Raw genomic sequence first — 13,997 nt, 5'->3', positions numbered from 1 at the left:
AAGACAGGACATCCAGTCAGTGAACAAGTTATCATACTAATTAAACAAACGTAACAACTGAACTAAATGATATGGTTGCGACTCATATCTCACAAGTTGCAAGTACCTTTAACAGCCTCTTTCTAAGTAGCTGCAAAACTAGGATTAAATGGTGCAGTTCAAGTAGCAAGATAATACACAAAAAATTTCATTCCGCAAAACTTTAAGCAACAACAAGCGGCACAAACTCCCATCGCCGAAAGTAATAGAATAGGGTATTTGACTGTTTACTGGAAATCGTCTTAAAAGGTAAGTTATGTCATTTAGCGCTCATAACATACATTTTTCCTTATTTAATTTCAGTATTCTTTCATAAAAACGGACATCAAATCAAAACAATTTGCATGACCGCTAAAACGCTCCATTCGAGTCATGTAATGCCTGTGGCGTCACTGGCTAGCTCGCTGCACCTACTGCCATAAAGCTAATTCACAACGACGTTTTGGAATTTACGTTTCGAAAAATGGATTACAAATGGTTTGTACTACCACACTGTACGAATACATCCATGAAAACTCTTGAAAAATTGTTTTTCAGTGTTTCACAGAATGAGAAGGTGCATAAAAATTGGTTGCACTGTACCGGCAAAATACGACCACGTCGATGCTCAAGTTCCCTTACTTAATGAAAAAGGTATTGGACTCCGAAGTTAACATTAACTTACCTCCGAGATACTCTTTCCCACTGTCACAAAGAAGAGTAGAGTGACTTGGAGGAATTAAACTCTTAATAAAAATTATCGTTCTACCCGCTTCCTGGCACGCCATTGGTAGCTCGGTTGGTAGAGCGGTGAACTATCGAATATTAAAAGTTGACATTCATAGGACACTGATTCGAAGGCAGCCTGAAACAATATTTTAACTTAATTATAAAACAAATAGACAGTCCTTTCATATGAAAACCAAATCACAATTACAAAACTTCACGACACCGATTACATGTACTTACATTTGAAATAGTGCATGGGGGCTTAATTAAAAAAGATGAAAATAATTTTGATTTCTTGCTTTAGCAGCTGTTTGTCCGATTACGAAGTCTCGTAACGGTTGGCCCTGACTAGTATTATTACGCTATCTGACTGCATAGAACAACAACAAAGAATGAAATGAAAATTTTCATTAACACAATTAATTAATTAAGTCCCCAGCAACTATAAAACCTACGAAACCAAAGCACAAGTGTAACTGTTCTGTGTGTGGAAGTATGACTCAACGTACACATCTGGCACGGTTCTACTTCAAAAGACAAGAATTTCAAATACCATTTATACTGAATTAATTAAAGAAAATACGAATACCATAATTACTCAAGAGAACCACAATTACACTCTAATCCAAGAACACAAGCCAGATGCTTTGTTGACTGTACCTGTAGTGAAGCATTATTTAAAACATGGAAATAATGAAAAATAAATCAAGTCTCGTTACCTTCATATATTGACCAAAATCACTCTAATAATTACAATATATCTCCACACCGATTCGCTATTACAACATCTCAACAAGAATTTCTCAGTATCACATCTCAGAAAGCACATCTCAACACGAACTGACTACTACGAGCTCTCCCCAAGCACTGACTTCTAGCACATCTCAATAATGACTGCCCGTGGAGGCGGCGGAACAATGCTCTCTAGCGATCTCTGGCGCTGTGGCTCAGTGTAGCCACCTTTCAATAGCTGTTCACACACATCAAATTCAGAAAGATATTTTGTAGTTAATGTGACCAAACCTTTCTTTCTTAATTCGAAGTAGTGGGCTTTTTATCTTCATACTGTCCATATAGGGTCCTTATTGTTTAAGCTCTCGAGGTTTCGTGATCTAACATTAGATGAAGTTAAGTCTGCTTCAGACGATGACGTTAGCTTACACTCGCAAACAGCACAGCCCTCAAGTTCGTGTTACCTGCATGTTGTACATGCTTTAATATATCTCTGCATACAAAACCTCATCGTCCTGCACCTCGTTGACTGTGGAAGTATGGTGATGTCATCACTGCTAACTATGCTTTCCAAAAATGGTAATTGTTTTTAAGCAAAGTATATGCATTCATCCTCAGTTGTCCACTTCTCAGACTAAGATGCGAAGCTATTCACAGTACATCCCACCATCGGAACAACTGCTGCAATGAAATCTTGTTAATGCTGTTTTCATATTTCGTGTAAAACTTCTAAAAGTATATGACCCTCCTAGGATTCGAACCAGCGTTCTCTTTAGCCATAGTCACATGCGCTATCCGTTTTTTTTTAAATCATTTCGTTCTTTATTGTTGGTTGAATTTGTTCGCGGCAGACGTCCAATAACACCCGTTTTAAGTTCAGCGTTGATTCATTCACTCTGTTACTGGGGGCAGCTAACGGTCTGACCGATCACGTTGACCTACCGTGCTGGCAACCAAAGAGCGCGCGTTTGTGGCAGCATTTCTCCTGAGTGTCTTGTATAGCGGAAATCAGCGCTAAGATTTTCCGAGAATAATATTATTGTGCTTTGTGTCGCATTCCATGACAGTCTGTGCAAAAGTTCCACAATTCCTTAGTTATGAGCGGGTTTAATGACGTTACAGAAAGCTTGGAAAAGAATGTCCGTCTACATATATCGCCGATCTCAATGAGTGGACAATAAACGCATCAACGTTCGTACGATTTCCACTATCAGCGTTCACGAAATTATTTGTATTGTTACTTAAAAGCTGTAAATGAGTTTTCCATCACTAAATAGCTAAACTACTTGCAGAAAAATAGGAACTTCTTCTAATACTTCTGTAACATACTCCTACACTGTGACGTCACCAGACCTTCAGCCAGTAACAGATGGTTGTCGATCACGTGACCACATCTTGATATTTAATTATTAAATTACATAAAGGTAAGAGATATTTTATGACAATGTCGACCGTAAATGCGATTTGAATATTACAATCACTTCGAATAACAATAATCCGAACGATATTTTTAGCATGGGAAAATAGCCTATTACAAAATTCTAGGCAAAGGCTCATGGAATTTCAGAGAGAACTCTGGAAAGTCGTTCTAGCTCAATAAGTAATATCCTTAGTAACATATGTAACGCATCATTGGCGCAGTGAACTTTACCAGACAGGCTAGAACATACTCTATCGTGAAGCCTCTGTATAGAAAAGGTGACAAAAGGGAGTTAAACAGTTATCCTCCAGTTTTCCCACTTACATCTTTTTCCAAAACATGATAAAAAGCAATATACTCAAGAACAGTCTCACGTTTAAGTAGACACAGTTAACTTAGCACGTCACATTTTGTTTACCAGAAGAACTGTTCAATTTGAAATGCTTTTCACACATTCACCCATGAAATATGAAAAGCCTTAAACATCGCAAGATGGTATTTTTGTCTTCTTACCAAGTATTTTCTTGTGTAGATCATATATAACGTTACAATAAGAAAAACTTGATTTTCTGAATGAGGTAATATGAGATGTTCACCTATGGACATCATGTAGGTTGCTTTACAAGGAGTTGGACGTTTCAACTGTGCCATTGCAGTACACATATCCGCTAATGAAATTTGCCATAAATAATTCATCACAATTTTAGAAGAACAATGATATCCATAACTACATCACTAGAAGAGAAACACCCTTCATTGTTGTTGTGGTCTTCAGTCCTGAGACTGGTTTAATGCAGCTCTCCATGCTACTCTATCCTGTGCAAGCTTCTTCATCTCCCAGTACCTACTGCAACCTACATCCTTCTGAATCTGCTTAGTGTATTCATCTCTTGGTCTCCCCCTACGATTTTTACCCTCCACGCTGCCCTCCAATACTAAATTGGTGATCCCTTGATGCCTCAGAACATATCCTACCAACCGATCCCTTCTTCTGGTCAAGTTGTGCCACAAACTCCTCTTCTCCCCAATCCTATTCAATACCTCCTCATTAGTTATGTGATCTACCCAATCTAATCTTCAGCATTCTTCTGTAGCACCACATTTCGAAAGCTTCTATTCTCTTCTTGTCCACACTATTTACCGTCCATGCTTCACTTCCATACATGGCTACACTCCATACAAATACTTTCAGAATTGACTTCCTGACACTTAAATCTATACTCGATGTTAACAAATTTCTCTTCTTCAGAAACGCTATCCTTGCCATTGCCAGTCTACATTTTATATCCTCTCTACTTCGACCATCATCAGTTATCTTGCTCCCCAAATAGCAAAATTCCTTTACTACTTTAAGTGTCTCATTTCCTAATATAACACCCTCAACATCACCTGACTTAATTCGACTACATTCCATTATCCTCGTTTTGCTTTTGTTGATGTTCATTTTATATCCTCCCTTCAAGACACCATCCATTCCGTTCAACTGCTCTTCCAAGTCCCTTGCTGTCTCAGACAGAATTACAATGTCATCGGCGAACCTCAAAGTTTTTATTTCTTCTCCATGGATTTTAATACCTACTCAGAATTTTTCTTTTGATTCCTTTACTGCTTGCTCAATATACAGATTTAATAACATCGGGGAAAGGACAACCCTGTCTTACTCACTTCCCAACCACCGCTTCCTTTTCATGTCCCTCGACTCTTATAACTGCCATCTGGTTTCTGTACAAATTGTAAATAGCCTTTCGCTCCCTCTATTTTACCCCTGCCACCTTTAGAATTTGAAAGAGAGTATTCCAGTCAACATTGTCAAAAGCTTTCTCTAAGTCGACAAATGCTAGGAACTTAGGTTTGCCTTTCCTTAATCTTTCTTCTAAGATAAGTCGTAAGGCCAGTATTGCCTCACGTGTTCCAGTATTTCTACGGAATCCATACTGATCTTCCCCGAGGTCGGCTCGACTAGTTTTTCCATTCGTCTGTAAAGAATTCGTGTTAGTATTTTGCAGCTGTGGCTTATTAAACTGATTGTTCGGTAATTCTCACATCTGTCAACACCTGCTTTCTTTGGGATTGGAATTATTATATTCTTCTTGAAGTCTGAGGGTATTTCGCCTGTCTCATACATCTTGCTCACCAGATGGTAGAGTTTTCTCATGACTGGCTCTCCCAAGGCCATCAGTAATTCCGATGGAATGTTGTCTACTCCGGGGGCCTTGCTTCGACTCAGGTCTTTCAGTGCTCTGTCAAACTCTTCACGCAGTATCGTATCTCCCATTTCATCTTCATCTACATCCTCTTCCATTTCCATAATATTGTCCTCAAGTACATCGCCCTTGTATAGACCCTCTATATACTCCTTCCACCTTTCTGCTTTACCTTCTTTGCTTAGAACTGGGTTTCCATCTGAGCTCTTGATGTTCATACAAGTGGTTCTCTTATCTCCAAAGGTCTCTTTAATTTTCCTGTAGGCAGTATCTATCTTACCCCTAGTGAGATAAGCTTTACATCCTTACATTTGTCCTCCAGCCATCCCTGCTTAGCCATTTTGCACTTCCTGTCGATCTCATTTTTGAGATGTTTGTATTCCTTTTTGCCTCCTTCATTTACTACATTTTTATATTTTCTCCTTTCATCAATTAAATTCAATATTTCTTCTGTTACCCAAGGATTTCTACTAGCTCTCGTCTTTTTACCTACTTGATCCTCTGCTGCCTTCACTACTTCATCCCTCAGAGCTACCCATTCTTCTTCTACTGTATTTCTTTCCCCCATTCCTGTCAATTGTTCCCTTATGCTCTCCCTGAACCTCTCTACTACCTCTGGTTCTTTCAGTTTCTCCAGGTCCCATCTCCTTAAATTCCCACCTTTTTGTAGTTTCTTCAGTTTTAATCTACAGGTCATAACCAATAGATTGTGATCAGAATCCACATCTGCCACTGGAAATGTCTTACAATTTAAAACCTGGTTCCTAAATCTCTGTCTTACCATTATATAATCTATCTGATAGTTTTTAGTGTCTCCAGGCTTCTTCCATTTATACAACCTTCTCCTATGATTCTTAAACCAAGTGTTAGCTATGATTAAGTTGTGCTCTGTGCAAAATTCCATCAGGCTGCTTCCTCTTTCATTTCTTAGCCCCAATCCATATTCACCTACTACGTTTCCTTCTCTCCCTTTTCCTACACTCGAATTCCATTCACCCATGACTATTAAATTTTCGTCTCCCTTCACTACCTGAATAATTTCTTTTATCTCGTCATACATTTCATCAATTTCTTCATCATCTGCAGAGCTAGTTGGCATATAAACTTGTACTACTGTAGTAGGCATGGGCTTTGTGTCTATCTTGGCCACAATAATGCGTTCACTATGCTGTTTGTAGTAGCTTACACGCATTCCTATTTTCCTATTCATTATTAAACCTACTCCTGCATTACCCCTATTTGACTTTGTGTTTGTAACCCTGTAGTCACCTGACCAGAAGTCTTGTTCCTCCTGCCACCGAACTTCACTAATTCCCACTATATCTAACTTTAACCTATCCATTTCCCTTTTCAAATTTTCTAACCTACCTGCCCGATTAAGGGATCTGACATTCCACGCTCCGATCCGTAGAACGCCAGTTTTCTTTCTCCTGATAACGACATCGTCTTGAGTAGTCCCCACCTGGAGATCCGAATGGGGGACTATTTTACCTCCGGAATATTTTACCCAAGAGGACGCCATCATCATTTAATCATACAGTAAAGCTGCATGCCCTTGGGAAAAATTACGGCCGTAGTTTCCCCTTGCTTTCAGCCGTTCGCAGTACCAGCACAGCAAGGCCGTTTTGGTTATTGTTACAAGGCCAGATGAGTCAATCATCCAGACTGTTGCCCTTGCAACTATTGGAAAGGCTGCTGCCCCTCTTCAGGAACCACACGTTTGTCTGGCCTCTCAACAGATACCCAACCGTTGTGGTTGTACCTACGGTACGACTATCGGTATCTCTGAGGCACGCAAGCCTCCCCACCAACGGCAAGGTCCACGGTCGAAGGTCCATGGTTCATTACCAATTATTAAAGCTATGTGTGACTCAGAAAGTTGTTTAATATACAGCAACAAAAACGTATCCTTAAAATGTCTGATAGGTAGCACAACACCTTATAAACCTAACCTAAAATCATTTCTCTTGGACAATAATAGTGGTTCACTGCTGGCATGGGCCCAAGCGTTGCTGCCATCAGCAAAGGCTTTCCTGGAATTCTGACATCATCAGATCCAGACTATTGTACAAAGACCGTGACATGATCATGTCACTGCCCTGTGAAAGCCATTCCCACCCCATGTATCAGCCCTTTCCATTCTCGTACACTTCACTCCCTACGTCTGCCCCCCCCCCCCCCTGTTCAGCATGCAGTGCTGTTTTTCTACCAAGATACCCAATCACAGGTATACTGTATTGTAGCGAAGTTGTGAGCTGCTGAAGTGTGTAACTGTGAAATCATGTGAATAACTTGTGCATCTTTTATGTACAAGTTTGATGGTTAAGTGTTACTGGCCACATTTCGAAGAGGCTTATTGGATGACATTGTAAGTAATATGTATGATATTTGCAAATGGATCAGTTGACATTCAAGTTCAGTCCCAACCCATTGACCACAGTTTATAACTCGATTGCATGAATGCCATCGTTTCTTTGCTGTCTGTACATAAGCCTCATGTATTTAACAGATGAGACACTTGCACTGAGCAAAGAAGACATTAACAAATCTTTTTATTGTAGATATCTGTCAGAGAAATATACATCCAGTTTTCCACATCAATAATGTGAAGGCATGGTAATGGAGGAACATATGACTGCAGACAAGAGGAATATTGTTCAACAAATAATGGGTGGCAATGCAAAAGAATCTCAAGATGAGTCATTACCTGACTAGGTCCACCAACACAACATATTGTATTTGCTGGAACTGCATACACTTTTTAAAATGTCTAGTCAGTCTACCATCACACAAGAATTGCTAAAAAGTTGTAGAGTGACGTTATTTCTCAGTAGTATGCACATCTGCCACTTTAACTGGACATGATGCACAAAATCAGAATGCTGCTTCACAACACACACAATCCGCCTTGAATACTTTCTTGTCTTAAAAGAGCCGACCGGTGTGGCCGAGCGGTTCTAGGCGCTTCAGTCTTGATCCGCGCGACCGCTACGGTAGCAGGTTCGAATCCTGCCTCGGGCATGGATGTGTGTGATGTCCTTAGGTTAGTTAGGTTTAAGTAGTTCTAGGTTCTAGGGGACTGATGACCTCATAAGTTAAGTCCCGTAGTGCTCAGAGCCATTTGAACCATTTGAACCCACAGTGCTCTTGATGTCCGTTTGCGTCCCGACCTGCCGACCTCTGACTACTGCGGATGAGTTACTACCATATCTCAGTGAAAGAAAAAGTTCTGCGTATTTATCATACAACGTATATGTCTCTTTGATTGCTATGACTTGCGAAAACCCGCGTTTAGTTACCTTGAACCGTTCTTAAAATCCGACGACTCTTACGTACACATAATTCCTGATTTGCAGAGACAGAAATAGGCATGTCACACGTGACCGTCTGTTGGATATAAAAATCAGTAACTCTAGGACGAAATGAGGTATCGTTCTGCTCTCAGTTTTAAATAAAACTTCGATTTCTTATCTAAATTTCATACACGTCAATGTAAGAGCTAAAGTCAATCATACGAAAAGTTTGAACAATGCGTTTTTACACCTGCAAACTCGTTACAATAGCGAACAAAGTTTTACTTAACTAGATTCAGCGCAGCACCTTTGATGAAAGAGAGAAGAAAGTCAGTCCTTTATCGAGCAAAAATTAATTTTTTTCAGTGAGTGCTTTTCTTAAAATCAGATGATAAGTATCTCATAGCGTCCAGAATACTGCCTCTCAGGACAGGTCTCAACATTTGGTGAGCAGGACATCCACAACAAAGCTGCACTCAGCCGAAATACAGAGCATGTCTGCAGTTACAAAAGGGGTAATATCCTAGACGACGCATGCAGGAAGCGCGATTCTGCATACATCGCAAATAAAAAGCGTCGCTTTGCGGAGCGAATATTAGAAGGTAAAGAAAATCAGACACTTGGAAGAAAGGATTTCAGTGCTGGGCCATAGACAAGTCAGCGTGCGAACCATTCAACGAAACATGGTCGATATGGGTTTTCGGAGTCGAAGACCTGCTCGTGTACCCTTGATGACTGCGCGACACAAAGCTTCACCCATCGATTGTGCTCGTCAACACCGACATTGGACTGTTGATGACTGAAAACATATTGCCTGGTAGGACGAGTCTCGTTTAGTATCGAGCGGATGGACGTGTACGGGTATGGAGACAACCTCATGAATCCATGGACCCTGCATATAAGTGCTGCTCAAGCTGATGGAAGCTCTGTAACGGTGTGGGGCGTGTGTAGTTGGAGTGATATGGGACCTCTGATACGTCTAGATACGACAATGACAGGCGACACGTAAGCAAGCATCCTGTCTGATCACCTGCACCAATTCATGTCCATTGTGCATTCCGACGGATTTGGGCAATTCCAGCAGGACAATGCGACATCCTTCACGTCCATAATTGCACAGAGTGGCTCCATGAACACTCGACTGAGTTTAAGCACTTCCGATGGCCACCAAGCTCCCCAGACATGAACATTATTGAGCATATCTCGGATGTCTTGCAACGTGCTATTCAGAAGAGATCTCCACGCCCTCGTACTTTTGCTGATTTATGGACAGCCCTGTAGGATTCGTGCTGTCAGTTCCCTCCACCATTACTTCATACATTAATCGAGTCCCTCCCATGTCGTGTTGCAACACTTCTGCATGCTCACGGGGGCCTAGACTATCAGTAAGTATCCTGTCAATCCATCTCTAATTATTATTATTAATACTAATAGTATTATTGTTATGTGTGTGTGTGTGTGTGTTGTTTCCAATTCCCTGCGATGTTGTTTATTAGGTTTAGTTGACAAATTTCGGTCAGTCCCACAGATGCAAATCAGTGGCTTGAAGTTGTGTATAACATATCTCTATATATGTGGGAGTGTATTTCGTTACCTATGATCTAGCATCACAGTTCATGCATCAGAGGGATGGAATATGGATATACTCGTAAGGTCATGTTTTAGCCACAATATCCCAAATATCTAACGACGATGACAGCATGTAAAGTGTGTGTGCATATACACTCCTGGAAATGGAAAAAAGAACACATTGACACCGGTGTGTCAGACCCACCATACTTGCTCCGGACACTGCGAGAGGGCTGTACAAGCAATGATCACACGCACGGCACAGCGGACACACCAGGAACCGCGGTGTTGGCCGTCGAATGGCGCTAGCTGCGCAGCATTTGTGCACCGCCGCAGTCAGTGTCAGCCAGTTTGCCGTGGCATACGGAGCTCCATCGCAGTCTTTAACACTGGTAGCATGCCGCGACAGCGTGGACGTGAACCGTATGTGCAGTTGACGGACTTTGAGCGAGGGCGTATAGTGGGCATGCGGGAGGCCGGGTGGACGTACCGCCCAATTGCTCAACACGTGGGGCGTGAGGTCTCCACAGTACATCGATGTTGTCGCCAGTGGTCGGCGGAAGGTGCACGTGCCCGTCGACCTGGTACCGGACCGCAGCGACGCACGGATGCACGCCAAGACCGTAGGATCCTACGCAGTGCCGTAGGGGACCGCACCGCCACTTCCCAGCAAATTAGGGACACTGTTGCTCCTGGGGTATCGGCGAGGACCATTCGCAACCGTCTCCATGAAGCTGGGCTACGGTCCCGCACACCGTTAGGCCGTCTTCCGCTCACGCCCCAACATCGTGCAGCCCGCCTCCAGTGGTGTCACGACAGGCGTGAATGGAGGGACGAATGGAGACGTGTCGTCTTCAGCGATGAGAGTCGCTTCTGCCTTGGTGCCAATGATGGTCGTATGCGTGTTTGCCGCCGTGCAGGTGAGCGCCACAATCAGGACTGCATACGACCGAGGCACACAGGGCCAACACCCGGCATCATGGTGTGGGGAGCGATCTCCTACACTGGCCGTACACCACTGGTGATCGTCGAGAGGACACTGAATAGTGCACGGTACATCCAAACCGTCATCGAACCCATCGTTCTACCATTCCTAGACCGGCAAGGGAACTTGCTATTCCAACAGGACAATGCACGTCCGCATGTATCCCGTGCCACCCAACGTGCTCTAGAAGGTGTAAGTCAACTACCCTGGCCAGCAAGATCTCCGGATCTGTCCCCTATTGAGCATGTTTGGGACTGGATGAAGCGTCGTCTCACGCGGTCTGCACATCCAGCACGAACGCTGGTCCAACTGAGGCGCCAGGTGGAAATGGCATGGCAAGCCGTTCCACAGGACTACATCCAGCATCTCTGCGATCGTCTCCATGGGAGAATAGCAGCCTGCATTGCTGCGAAAGGTGGATATACACTGTACTAGTGCCGACATTGTGCATGCTCTGTTGCCTGTGTCTATGTGCCTGTGGTTCTGTCAGTGTGATCATGTGATGTATCTGACCCCAGGAATGTGTCAATAAAGTTTCCCCTTCCTGGGACAATGAATTCACGGTGTTCTTATTTCAATTTCCAGGAGTGTATATATATATATATATATATATATATATATATATATATATATGTGTGTGTGTGTGTGTGTGTGTGTGTGTGTGTGTGTGTGTGTGTGTGTGTGTGTTCGTATATGCATACTGACTGTTGTTGTTGCTTTATGCTTACTCAAGAAGCACCCTTATTTGTTCTAGTGAGACAGTTGTAGCACCAACATATATGTGCTATTATTTTGGTAGATGGCTACCTGTTAGCTAGATATCTGCCACTGGTTATGATGGTAATGATACAGAGTTTCTACATAAGTAACTAATTTTGTACTTGGTAGATATCACAAATTTTCGACACTTGTAGGGTGTCAATACATACTGCTTCTACCACCTCTACCTATAACACTCCCACTGAGTCTCTCAGATGAGCCGAATGAAATGGTTGTGGGAGGGAGGGGATGTGTATTTTAACACAGTACAGTGAGGCAGAATTGTTTTTTACCAAGCGTCTGTTCATGTGTATATATCTGTAAAAATTTCCCATGGTACTTATAGACTACTATAATGTGTGTGTTCCAGAACTCTAGAAAGACCTGGAATGTTTAGCCTTTGCAAACGCTGGGTGAACTTAGTGCACCCACTCTTCTACAGGCCAGCAAAAGCACCCTCAGACCCATCTAATACAAGGATGCCAGCGACTCAATCTGTCTGCTGTAGTCTGTAAAGCATTGTACAGATTCTTTAAATTCGGCAACTTTGAATGTTTACTTCAAATTTTTAACTCAAGCACTGCCACTCCATATATATTGACAGTTGAGGACTCAACTGTTTACATGTCAATGTTGTGAGGAGTATGTACTGGGTTGTATTCAGCTGTCACCTTCCTTTCTGTGTACACTATCATGCTATGCAGATAGTCTAATTCAGGCTATGCACATTAGAACCAACACACTGAACATTATCTATCTCAATTACCACTTCAGAGTCGCAGTGAGCTGCTAGGTCTACATACCCATGTTTAGACCAGCTTGCAGGCATATTGTATGCGTTGCTGAATAGCAGTATTCTACTAGCACTTAGATGAGACTCAAGTTCTGGTAACTGCTGCAACACCAGGTCTGAAAGGTTGGCCAGACATCTTGTGAACAGTGACTGTTGTTGCTACTGCTGTGGTGCTTCTAGCAATAAAACATGACTGAACCTCTCAATATCCTTATCCAGCAATGGATCATAATGTGCAACAATAACGAAACCCAAGTACAACAAAATAAATACCATACTTGCACAGACACACACACACACACACTATATATATATATATATATATATATATATATATATATATATATATATATATATATAATCTCCCATGACACATGGGGCCACAGACTGCAGAGTATGGATGGCCTTTGCAGGGCAGTGAGATTCTGGTGTCATGGCCTTGCTGAATTTCTCCATATGTGATGACTTTGAATTCAAGGAGTACTGATGGTGATATCTACAACTCTTGGGTCTCTACAACCAGTGGCCCTCTACAGACAGGTCCTTCCAACCTATAGACGAATGTGTGTTTCAAAGTGGATAGGCCATGGAAAAGAAAAACAGAACAACAACTCGTTTCTAATTGTTGTTGCATGAGTAATACTAAAAAAATAGTGTGTGTTTTCTTATTAACGCTAATCAGGTACCAAGCGTACATGTAAACTGACTCATTCCACACCATTCCCATGAAGGAGTTGTTCAAATAATTTATGGAATATGTAAGTAACTAACTGCCCCTCACACCATAACAGTTGGAGCATCAAAACAATCATGTTATGCAACACTCCTGGGTACACCTTGCATTTCCATCTCTCACCATTTTGATGGCTATGTGCGACTCCACAGACCTGCACAAGTTCACGTGCTCTAAGAACGAGAGGACATTTGGCAAATGGTGTGGCAGGATGCTGTAGACACACATACTATAGCACATCCAAATGCACCAACATCTATCCACCAGTTGTCTACTGTGCTGGTGGAGAAATAAAATGCTGTACTACAACAACTCTTTAACAACCTTGTGGTCAGTATGAGAGAATATCACAGAGCGCTCATTGCCGTCCCCAATCTTCACATACCCTATTAACGGCCACGTTCGCCTTTTATAATGTACAAGGGAACATTATAAATCACAGTGACTTTGTTGTATTTATCGCCTCTGTTCATCTCATTGCGTATTTGTTAAAGGTTACCTTCAGCACAGCACTGTAGCAGTTCTTTCTGTGTATAGCCCAAACTTCATAGAGCTATGTTAGTTGACAGTGACACATCACGCAAAAGTTATATTTTCCCTTAACTTTCGAACACCAGTATATGATTTTTCTACACTGGCAGGAAAAAAAATTAGTATCACCTAAATATAATTAATGTGGAGTAATGAAATTTCGGGAGTACATTTGTGTACCTAACGTATTTAAGTGGTTAACATTTCTGGATCACAGTTTAATGTAAGTGT

This window comes from Schistocerca nitens, chromosome 2, assembly GCF_023898315.1.
Source record: "Schistocerca nitens isolate TAMUIC-IGC-003100 chromosome 2, iqSchNite1.1, whole genome shotgun sequence".
NCBI lineage: Eukaryota > Metazoa > Arthropoda > Insecta > Orthoptera > Acrididae > Schistocerca > Schistocerca nitens.
The sequence above is the reverse complement of the archived record's forward strand: the minus strand, read 5'-3'. Positions refer to the sequence as shown.